The following is an 11,571-nucleotide window of genomic DNA, read 5'->3' on the forward strand; positions in this document are numbered from 1 at the left end:
CATAACACTCTTTTCCAATTGTCCAATGTCTGTGTTTCTTTGCCCACTCTAACCTTTTCTTTTTGTTTCTCTGTTTCAAAGTGGCTTTTTCTTTGCAATTCTTCCCATAAGGCCTGCACCCCCGAGTCTTCTCTTTACTGTTGTACATGAAACTGGTGTTGAGCAGGTAGAATTCAATGAAGCTGTCAGCTGAGGACATGTGAGGCATCTATTTCTCAAACTAGAGACTCTGATGTACTTATCCTCTTGTTTAGTTGTACATCTGGCCTTCCACATCTCTTTCTGTCTTTGTTAGAGCCAGTTGTCCTTTGTCTTTGAAGACTGTAGTGTACACCTTTGTATGAAATCTTCAGTTTTTTGGCAATTTCAAGCATAGCCTTCATTCCTCAAAACAATGACTGACTGACGAGTTTCTAGGGAAAGCTGTTTCTTTTTTGCCATTTTTGACCTAATATTGACCTTAAGACATGCCAGTCTGTTGCATAATGTGGCAACTAAAAAACAAACACAAAGACAATGTTAAGCTTCATTTAATGAATCACATAGCTTTCAACTATTTTCTAGTACCAAATTAGCAATTTAGCATGATTTCTCAAGGATAAGGTGTTGGAGTGATGGATGCTGGAAATGGGGCCTGTCTAGATTTGATCAAAAATGACTTTTTTCAAATATTGATGGTGCTGTTTTTTACATCAGTAATGTCCTGACTATACTTTGTGATCAACTGAATGCCACTTTGGTGAATTAAAGTACCAATTTCCTTCCGAAACAGCTAAATCTGTACATTATTTAAAATTTTTGGCCGCCAGTGTACATATATATATATATATATATATATATATATATATACACACTACCGTTCAAAAGTTTGGGGTCACTTGCCTGAAATGTTTCTCATGATCTTAAAAACCTTTTGATCTGAAGGTGTATGCTTAAATGTTTGAAAGTTTGTAGGCAAAAATATAATTGTGCCAACATATTAATTTATTTAATTATAAAACTAATTTTATATATATATATATAAAAATAAAATAAAAAAAATGTTTTTGAAATGGATGACTTGAACTGAATAATTAAGAAAAGCAGCCACTAAGTGCCCAGCATATAGATGGGAACTCCTTCAATACTGTTTAAAAAGCATCCCAGGATACCTCAAGAAGTTGGTTGAGAAAATGTCAACAGTACATGTCTGCAAATTCTAGGCAAAGGATGACTACTTTGAAGATGCTAAAATATAACATAGTTTTGATTTATTTTAGTTTTTATTTGAGCACAATACTTCTAGACCCCTCTCCAAACATAGCGCTTATGGTTGTGACCATAAAGCTCTATTTTGGTCTCGTTACTCCAAATTACAGTGTGCCAGAAGCTGTGAGGCGTGTCAAGGTGTTGTCGGGCATATTGTAACCGGGCTTTTTGTGACATTGGCTTCTTTCTGGCAACTCGACCATGCAGCTAATTTTTGTTCAAGTATCGTCGTATTGTGCTCCTTGAAACAGCCACACCGACTTTTTCCAGAGTAGCCTGTATTTCTCCTGAGGTTACCTGTAGGTTTTTCTTTGTATCCTGAACAATTCTTCTGGCAGTTGTGGCTGAAATCTTTCTTGGTCTACCTGACCTTGGCTTTGTATCAAAAGATCCCCGAATTTTCCACTTCTTAATAAGTGACTGAACAGTACTGGCTGGCATTTTCAAGGCTTTGGATATCTTTTTATATCCTTTTCCATCTTTATAAAGTTCCATTACTTTGTTACGCAGGTCTTTTGACAGTTATTTTCTGCTCCCCATGGCTCAGTATCTAGCCTGCACAGTGCATCCACATGAGAGCTAACAAACTCATTGACTATTTATACACAGACACTAATTGCAATTTAAAAAGCCATAGGTGTGGGAAATTAACATTTAATTGCCATTTAAACCTGTGTGTGTCACCTTGTGTGTCTGTAACAAGGCCAAACATTCAAGGGTATGTAAACTTTTGATCAGGCCCATTTGGGTGATTTCTGTTACCATTATGATTTAAAAAGGAGCCAGACAACTATGTGATAATAAATGGCTTCATATGATCACTATCCTTAAATAAAAGACAGTTTTTTTTTTTGCATGATCAGTCATATTTTCAAAATAAATGCCAAAATTTCACAATTTCTGCCAGGGTATGCAAACTTTTGAGCACAACTGTATATATTGTGTATTTCTCTCTCTCTATATATTTTCTATTCGCTTTTTATTTTAATTATCTTGTTGTTGTTGTATTGTTTGGGCACTGGAAGCTTCTGTCACCAAGACAATTTCCTTGTATGTGTTAGCATATTTGGGAATAAAGCTCAAACTGATTCTTTAATAGTTTACTTCGGGTCGCTCTCCATTGCGCTTCCATGAGGGAAATCAGTTCACTCTGCCTCTCGCATCACATACAACCGCGATGCAACCGAAAATGCAGCTCGATATGTTTACAAGAGAATGCTGTTTACAAGCTTCATTGGTTTTGCTTTTATTTGAACATACCAGCACGCTTGCGTCACGCAAGAGTCAGCGTGAACTGATTCCCCTCATGGACGTGCACTGAGGCCTGTACCATGAAGTTCGCTGAACGAATGTCTCAGTTACGTACGTAACCTCGGTTTCCTGAGACGAATGGAATGAGACATTGCATTTATTATGCCTACTTACATGACCTAGCTGAAACCTCTCTAAAATAACGCCAATATTCTAATATTGGCTATGGTGTTTGAGCCGCGCCTGTTTTGATGCGAAGCTGTCCGCTATAAAAGCAAGTGCACAAACACCATTTCCTCAGAATTTCTGACTGAGAACAAAGAACTCTGAGTCTTGTAGTGCAGCTAGTGTTCGCATGTCTCGTTCCCTTCATCTCAGGGAACCGAGGTTATGTACGTGACATTGCATTTATTAATGCATATGAGGAACAGAATCCCATCACACCACAATACACAACATAAACTCCTAGAAAGGAAACATGACGGCGCATGACGGCGGTCTCGTGGGATGACGACCGACATGAGTTTGCCACAGTGAGTGACCGTCGTGCTGGGGCAGGAGGGGAGCACTCAGAATGAATATATGAACTATAGCCATATAGTATGAATTTACTCCTTCACGCTCCCAGTCGGGAAGGGAGTTTATTTATAATGTAAGTGCTTGTGACTTATTGTAAATTACATTGGCCTGAATGCAGGCGGTTGTGTAAAAAGATGGGGAGCTCCTCCTTAAAGGGAGGAGCATAAGGATATATATTTGGCCAATGAAATAGCAAGCGGTCTAAACAGAGAGGATTTGTGAAGTGAGAGACGTTACATCTAGGTTGTAAAACCTTGCGAATGTGTTTTGAGAAAACCATCCTGCTGCAAAACATATGTCTTGTAAGGACACACCATTCGACCATGCCCATGAGCAGGCCATGCCTCTAGTTGAGTGTGCTTTAACACCAATTGGGCAAGTCTTACACTGCGACTCATAAGCCAGGGCAATTGCATCGACCATCCAAGGAGAAAGTCTTTGTTTGGAGACGGACATTCCTTTCTTGCGTCCTCTATAGCATACAAAGTGATGATCAGACAGTTTGAATTGTGTGAATGCTCAACATATGCATGTAGCTCCTGCACAGGGCATAACAATTGCAATGAATGTTCCTCATCTGAATTAAATGGAGGATGGAAGAAGGCCTGTAGGTGAACCACCTGCGCTCTGAAGGGTGTGGTTAGGACCTTAGGCACATAGCCATTTCTGGGTTTGACAGTGGCTTTTAAAAGACCAGGGCCAAACTCCAGACATGAATTGTCGATTGATAGTGCATGCAGATCCCGAGCCAGCAGTAGTGCGGACTTAACGGAGAGCATGCGCAAATCAACAGAGTCCAAAGGCTCGAAGTTGGGCCCTGCAAGAGCTTTTAGGACTACAGTTAAGTCCAAGTCGGGACTGTAGCCGGCCGAGGTGGGTTTAATCGTCTTGCTCCTTTAAGGAACTTTATGATTAAATCAGAATCAGAATCAGCTTTATTGCCAAGCATGCTTACACATACAAGGAATTTGTCTTGGTGACAGGAGCTTCCAGTGCACAACAATACAAAACAGCAACAAGACATAGATAATAATAAAAAAGAATTAAAAATTGAATAAAAAAATAAAAATAAAATAAAAACTAAAAAGAAAAAAGTATATATCGAATACACAATAAGACATATATATATATATATATATATATATATACACTCAGCAAAAAAAAATAAACATCCTCTCACTTTCAACTGCTTTTATTTTTAGAAAATGTAACGTGTAAATATTTGTATGAACATAAAAAGATTCAACAGCTAAGACATAAACTGAACAAGTTTCATAGACATGTGACTAACAGAAATGGAATAATATGTCCCTGAACAAAGGGGGGGTCAGTATCAGTCAGTATCTGGTGTGGCCACCAGCTGCATTAAGTACCACAGTGCATCTCCTCCTCATGGACTGCACCAGATTTGCCAGTTCTTGCTGTGAGATGTTACCCCACTCTTTCACCAAGGCACTTGCAAGTTCTGGGGGGAATGGCCGTAGCCCTCACCCTCCAATCCAACAGGTCCCAGATGTGCTTAATGGGATTGAGATCCGGGCTCTTCGCTGGCCATGGCAGAACACTGACATTCCTGTCTTGCAGGAAATCAGAACGAGCAGTATGGCTGGTGGCACTGTCATGCTGGAGGGTCATGTCAGGATGAGTCTGCAGGAAGGGTACCACATGAGGGAGGAGGATGTCTTCCTTGTAATGCACAGAGTTGAGATTGCCTGCAATGACAACAAGCTCAGTCCGATGATGCTGTGACACACCGCCCCAAACCATGACTGACCCTCCACCTCCAAATCAATCCTGCTGCAGAGTACAGGCCTTGGTGTAATGCTCATTCCTTCAACAATAAACACGAGTCCGACCATCACCCCTGGTGAGACAAAACCGCGACTTGTCAGTGAAGAGCACTTTTTGCCAGTCCTGTCTGGTCCAACGAAGGTGGGTTTGTGCCCATAGGCGATGTTGTTGCCGGTGATGTCTGGTAAGGACCTGCCTTACAACAGGCCTACAAGCCCTCAGTCCAGCCTCTCTCAGCCTACTGCGGAAAGTCTGAGCACTGATGGAGGGATCGTGCGTTCCTGGTGTAACTCGGGCAGTTGTTGTTGCCATCCTGTACCTGTCCCGCAGATGTAATATTCGGATGTACCGATCCTGTGCAGGTGTTGCTACATGTGGTCTACCACTGCGAGGATGATCAGCTGTCCTTCCTGTCTCCCTGTAGTGCTGTCTTAGGCGTCTCACAGTACGGACATTGCAATATATTGCCCTGGCCACATCTGCAGTCCTCATGCCTCCATGCAGCATGCATAAGGCATGTTCACGCAGATGAGCAGGGACCCTGGGCATTTTTCTTTTGGTGTTTTTCAGAGTCAGTAGAAAGGTCTCTTTAGTGTCCTAAGTTTTTATAACTGTGACCTTAATTGCCTACCGTCATTAAGCTGTTAGTGCCTTAACGACCGTTCCACAGGTGCATGTTCCTTAATTGTTTATGGTTCAGTGAACAAGCATGGAAAACATTGTTTAAACCCTTTATAATAAAGATCTGTAAAGTTATTTGGATTACTTTAAAATACAGTGTCCTGAAAATGGGACATTTCTTTTTTGCTGAGTTTATATATACAGGTATATACATACATACATATACATACACATACGTAGTGCAAATCTAAATACAAATCTGTTATATACAGTGAAAGGGAATGTAATGGCAGAAGAGGTTGGATGTGTTGGATAAATATAAATAGACTAGACTGTGAATGGCACATAATTATTGCTCAATGGGGCAGTTTTAACTGTTCATGAGATGGACAGCCTGAGGGAAAAAACTGTTCCTGTGCCTGACGGTTCTGGTACTCAGAGCTTTGAAGTGTCGGCCAGAAGGCAACAGTCCAAAAAGGTAGTGGGCAGGGTGAGTGGGGTCCAGAGTGATTTTTCCAGCCTTTTTCCTCATTCTGGAAGTGTATAGTTTTTGAATGGAGGGCAGGGGGCAACCAATAATCCTCTCAGCAGTCCGAACTGTCCTTTGTAGTCTTCTGATATCTGATTTCGTAGCTGAACCAAACCAGACAGTTATTGAAGTGCAGAGGACAGACTCAATGACTGCTGAGTAGAACTGTATCAGCAGCGCCTGTGGCAGGTTGAACTTCCTCAACTGGCGAAGGAAGTACAACCTCTGCTTGGCCTATTTCACAATGGAATTGTGTTGGAAAATCATGCTTGCCTATAGTGGCGCCAGTTTCATGTGCGTGATATGCAGATATAGTTGCCACATACACTATGAGCATTGACGGAGTGAGTCTTGCATCTAATCGCTCTTGAAGAAATACGAGAATTTCATGAATGGGGCAGTTTACTGTGTCTTTGCCATGTGAGAGACACCAATCAGTGAACACATTCTATTTTAGCGCATAGAGGCGTCTCGTGGATGGTGCTCTGGCCTGTAAAATGGTGTTCATGACTGAATGCATCAGTTCTGATGCATTTAGTGCACTCCGTTCAGGGGCCACATATGCAGGTTCCACAGCTTGGGCTGGGGATGCCAGATTCTGCCTTGTGCCTGAGATAGGAGATCCCTCCTCAGCAGAATTTCCCATGATGAGCTGTACAGCATCTCCATAATTTCCGGAAACCATGGCTGGTTGGGCCATTTCGGCACAACTAATATAATAATTTCCTTGTCCTCTCGGACTTTGCATGTGACAGAATGAATCAGGCACACTGGGGGAAATGCATATTTGCATTTCACCGGCTATTTGTGGGCGATTGTGTCCGCTCCCAGCAGGGCTTGGTACTTCGAGTACCAGAGGCGACAGTGGGTATTCCCCAATGAGGCAAATAGATAGATTTCTGCTTTGCAGAATATTTCCCAAATCCTCAGTACAGTTTGAGGATGAAGTCTCCATTTGCCCGGTATCACCCCTTGGTGTGACAATAGATCTGTGCTGTAATTCAGGCGGCCTGGGACATATGTCGCTCTCAGGGAGAGGAGATAATGCTCGCTCCATATGAAGAGGTGATGCGTCAGTCTCAACAGTGGCGGTGAATGAATTCTGCCTTGGCAGTTTATATATGCCACAACTGTCATGTTGTCGGAGCGAACCAGGACATGACAGTTCGCTATTTCTGACTAAAAAGCCTTTAAGACTAGGAATACAGCCATTAGCTCTAGGTGGTTGATGTGCCACACTTTCTTCACACCTGTTCAGCTGCCGAAAGTCAGGCGTCCATCGCACACCGCCCCCCAACCTGTGTTGGAAGCATCTGTAATCACCACTTTCCACCTGACAATCTGCCCCAGCACGACACCTCGCTGGTAATAGGCAGAAGCTGTCCAAGGTGCTAAAGCAGCTATACAGCGGCGGGATATAGGGATGTGCCCATGGCACCAAGCATGTCGTGGCACATGGCACTTGAGCTAGCACTGAAGAGGTCTCATGTGTAAGAGACCTAATGGAATGATGGATGCCACCACCATAAACCCCAATGCTTTTTGAAACAGCTTCAGTGGAAGTGTTCTCCAAAGTTTGAACTGAGACAGACACTGTAGACTGGCCTGAACACACTCGCTCGTGAGGTGCGCTCGCCCGCTCGTGGAGTCGAGGCAGACTCCCAAAAAGGAGATTTGTTGGCTGGGGGAGAACGTGCTCTTTGCCCAGTTCACATTGAGGCCCAAGCTGTTTAGATGATGAAGCAGTAAGTCTCTGTGCTGGCATAACAGAGCCTCTGATTGTGCCAATAACAGTCAATCGTCGAGGTAGTTCAAGATGCGCATGCCGCTCAGTTTTAGAAGGGTGCACACCAGGACTTAAAACAGTTCGTTATGAACATCGGGGAAGAATGTAGCAGATTTGCAGAACGCGTCTGCTTGACGGCATCCGGACTGCAGGAACCATTCATTGAGGCGAGACTGTTCAGGTTCCTCTCGGGGAGATTCTCGAGGTTTAGCTCTTCAATCGCCCTTGTAAGGACGCGGAGCATCTCCCTGTCTGTGGACGTGCACGCTCCTCGCCCTCACTGGGGGGGATGAGCGGCAGCATCGTAAGCGACTCTTTTAGATATATAAATAAATATTTATATTTCACACAATATGCAATTGCTTTGTAAGGATACACAAAACATGCCGAAGCGCGGCAGGGAATCAGGATGCTGAGGCCCATTCACATGCAAAGCATCAAGCGGCGAGGTGGAGTGATGTTCGCCGGAGCACTGCAGGGTGTTTGTGCACCTGCTTTTATAGCGGACAGCTTCGTGCCAAAACAGGCGAGGCTCAAACACCATAGCCAATATTAGAATATTGGTGTTATTGTAGAGAGGTTTCAACTAGTTGGTGTAAGAAGGCACTCCCCATATGCGTTAATAAACGCAATGTCAAGTGTACTGAGCCGTAAGGGAACTCAGAGTTTCAGGATTGGTTTCAAGTTGACACATTCACATCAATCCAATCAGGCTTAATTGGTACCATGATCAACTTTCTCTGTCAACTCAGGCTTCGATCCTGACTTTAAGATTACATTACACGCTCGTGCGCTTGAATGTGTGACGTTTGCAGCGCACAACCAATGTGTGAGAGAACGCGATTCAATTCTCGCAAGAGACTTAGCGGGATTTACCTCTGATGAAAGCTGATGATTATGAAAATAAGAATTTAATTTAAACTGTGTGCACATGACATTGTTAAACAAACAAACAAAACAAAAAAAAAAAAAAAAAAAAAAAAAAAAAGACTTCAAACACGATTTACACAGTACAAAGGATAACTGTAAAATTTGTGTCATAATGTTGATTATTACCACAAAAATGAACTTCGACTCTTTCACATTTCTGCCTTTAAACCCACAAAACATGGGCATTGTAAGTGCATAACTGTAAGCACGACTGTTCCCTTTTTCTTTTTTTTTTAAAGGAGGACTAATTTTATTTTATTGTGGTAGGGTTGTCACCCGTTTCGTAAAATACGGGATCGTCCCGTATTTAAAGATAAAATGATGCGTCCCTTATTGAATCAATCGATTTGTACCGTATTTAAGCCCGTCAGATGGCGTCACGGTGAAATCGTTTCAGATCGCCAATTTAACATTGATATAAGCTGGAAAATTTGCCTACGGTGGGTAATGGACCGTCTGAGAAGTCCACACATTGTGCTAAATACTGTGTATGGTGTGGTAAGGGACGGTCTGAAAAGTCCACAAATGATGGTAAAACTGTGGAGTTTTTTCTATATAAATGTTCAATGAGATCAAACAATGTATGAATACAATCATAAAGACAAGGAAAAAATATTTTTGGAAAAAAAATAAACAAATAAAATAAATCAAACTTCTAAAAAATTTTTTACAAAATATGTATAAACCATCCAAAATGTATACATAAATAAGATAAAGACAAATAATTGAAAAAATTAAAATAAATATATTTTTAACATGTAAATGATGTATTTTTTTTTTTTTTTTTTTTTTTATAAGTCATGGGTCAGGAAATTTATCATTTTAGCATATAAGAAAGGATATACAATTTTTATTAATAACGAATATTAACACATTTATTGCTAAAATTGTGGAGGATGTGGTTAGGGGCCATGATGCACTGAATCAGAATATAATTCCAGTAATTCAGTGTAATCATGTGTGTTGCAGAAATCAGAGGGAGCAGATGATATGGGAGCCACTGCTCTTTATCAGTTGGATACTGAGAGGGACAAAGATGCTCAGGCCATCTTTGAGCACAGCCAGAAAATTCAGGAGGTGAGTGGAGGGATAATGCAATAGCTGGAACTAATATATACCTTACATGTGTTGAAAAACAGCCAGTATGGCTTATAACAATTGGAATCAGTGTCCCTGTAATTAAACAGATTTTTATAATAAATCTCCTTAAGATATATGATTATTGATATTGATGAGAAAGCCACAGTCTTGTTTCATTGGCATGCATTTATTTTATTTGTAGGAGCTGTCTGGTAAAGAAGATAAGATTTATCGTGGCATCAACAACTACCACAAATTTATTAAACCAAAAGATTCTACCATGGGCAATGCCAGTCTGGAATGGTTAGGTGAGTCAGTATTTATACTGGTCCAGAAACATCTGTTATTTTTGCTGGGAGTCTGTTTCTAAATCTAAAGTCTTTTTCTGAGGAAGCTGATTGTAACTGATGCTTTATCCTTTATGTCTTCCTTTTGTATCCAATAGGAAAGGACCAATCAGAGCGCCTGAGCACCTCAGGGCCACCGTGACATGGGATTACCAGTCTGACATATGTAAAGACTATAAGGAGACTGGCTTCTGTACGTTTGGAGGTGAGCAGGGAAAAGTAAATAGAGAGAGGAGCTGGTTTCCTTTCATGTCAAACACCTTTCTTCTGGTGGGTGATCATTTTCAGTATTTTCTTAAAGGGATAATTCACTAAAAAATTAAAAACCTGTCATTGTTTACTCACACACATCATTCCAAACCTGTAGGCCTTTCTTTTGTGGAACACAAAATATGTTTCAGATGAGGCAGAATGTTAGGGGCCACACAATAAATGTAAATGGTGACAAAGGCTGAAACTCTGCCTAACATCTTTTGTATACCACTAAGAAAGTAATACGGGTTTGGAAAGGCATGGGTGAGTACGATTAATCTTCATACTGGGGTGAGCTTTTATGTCCTTTAATGTTTCACTTACTATTTTGAAAGTGCTGTTTACACTTTTTATATTGTACTGAAGTTGGAAATGTATGTGGTTTCAGATTATGAATCTTAGCTATATTATGTAAATAACATTGAAGTGATATTTCTCCTAAAAATGTAAGTTCTCTCATCATTTACTCATCCTCATGCCATCCCTGATGTGTATGATTTTCTTTCTTCAGCAGAACACAAATGAAGGTTTTTAGAAGAATATCTCAGCTCCGTAGGTCCAAGTCTAAGCGATGCTGTGTTTGTAACCAGCAGACCAACAGATAATGGTAATCAACTGCCCACAAACCTTAATTAGTTTGCATTAGACTAAACAATGTACTTTGAGATGAATGTTGTACAACCCTACTGGTCATGTAAATTTGATAAATTTGCTCATTACATGGTCTGAAAAGATTAGAAGGAACATATTTTTAGTGTAGATGAAATGTAACTGTTGATGTTGGAGTGTTATTGTGGTGTAACCTATCAAACCTTGTATTTCTCTTTTTCCTCTCTTAGAGCTGATGGCTAAGATTCAGAAACACCAGGCAGCTGCTGACCAGCCTCCCTCAGACGAGGATGACTAGCGCCGCACCGCCTCCCTTCTGCATTACACTTTTACCATAGTTGTTTATAATTTCCTTCCGATTTTTACATTTCCCAAACTTTGAAATAAACATGTGGGTTTCTCTTTTGTAGAAATGCATTTATGACCCTTTTTCCCCCCTCTACTCAGAAAGATCTTTACCTGCCATGCCATAGACTGTACAATTTGTAGAGCAATTATTAAAGTTCAAGTATGTAATTTCTGTACCACTGCTGAATGGGAGAAATATT

Source organism: Myxocyprinus asiaticus, chromosome 13 (genome assembly GCF_019703515.2).
Source record: "Myxocyprinus asiaticus isolate MX2 ecotype Aquarium Trade chromosome 13, UBuf_Myxa_2, whole genome shotgun sequence".
NCBI lineage: Eukaryota > Metazoa > Chordata > Actinopteri > Cypriniformes > Catostomidae > Myxocyprinus > Myxocyprinus asiaticus.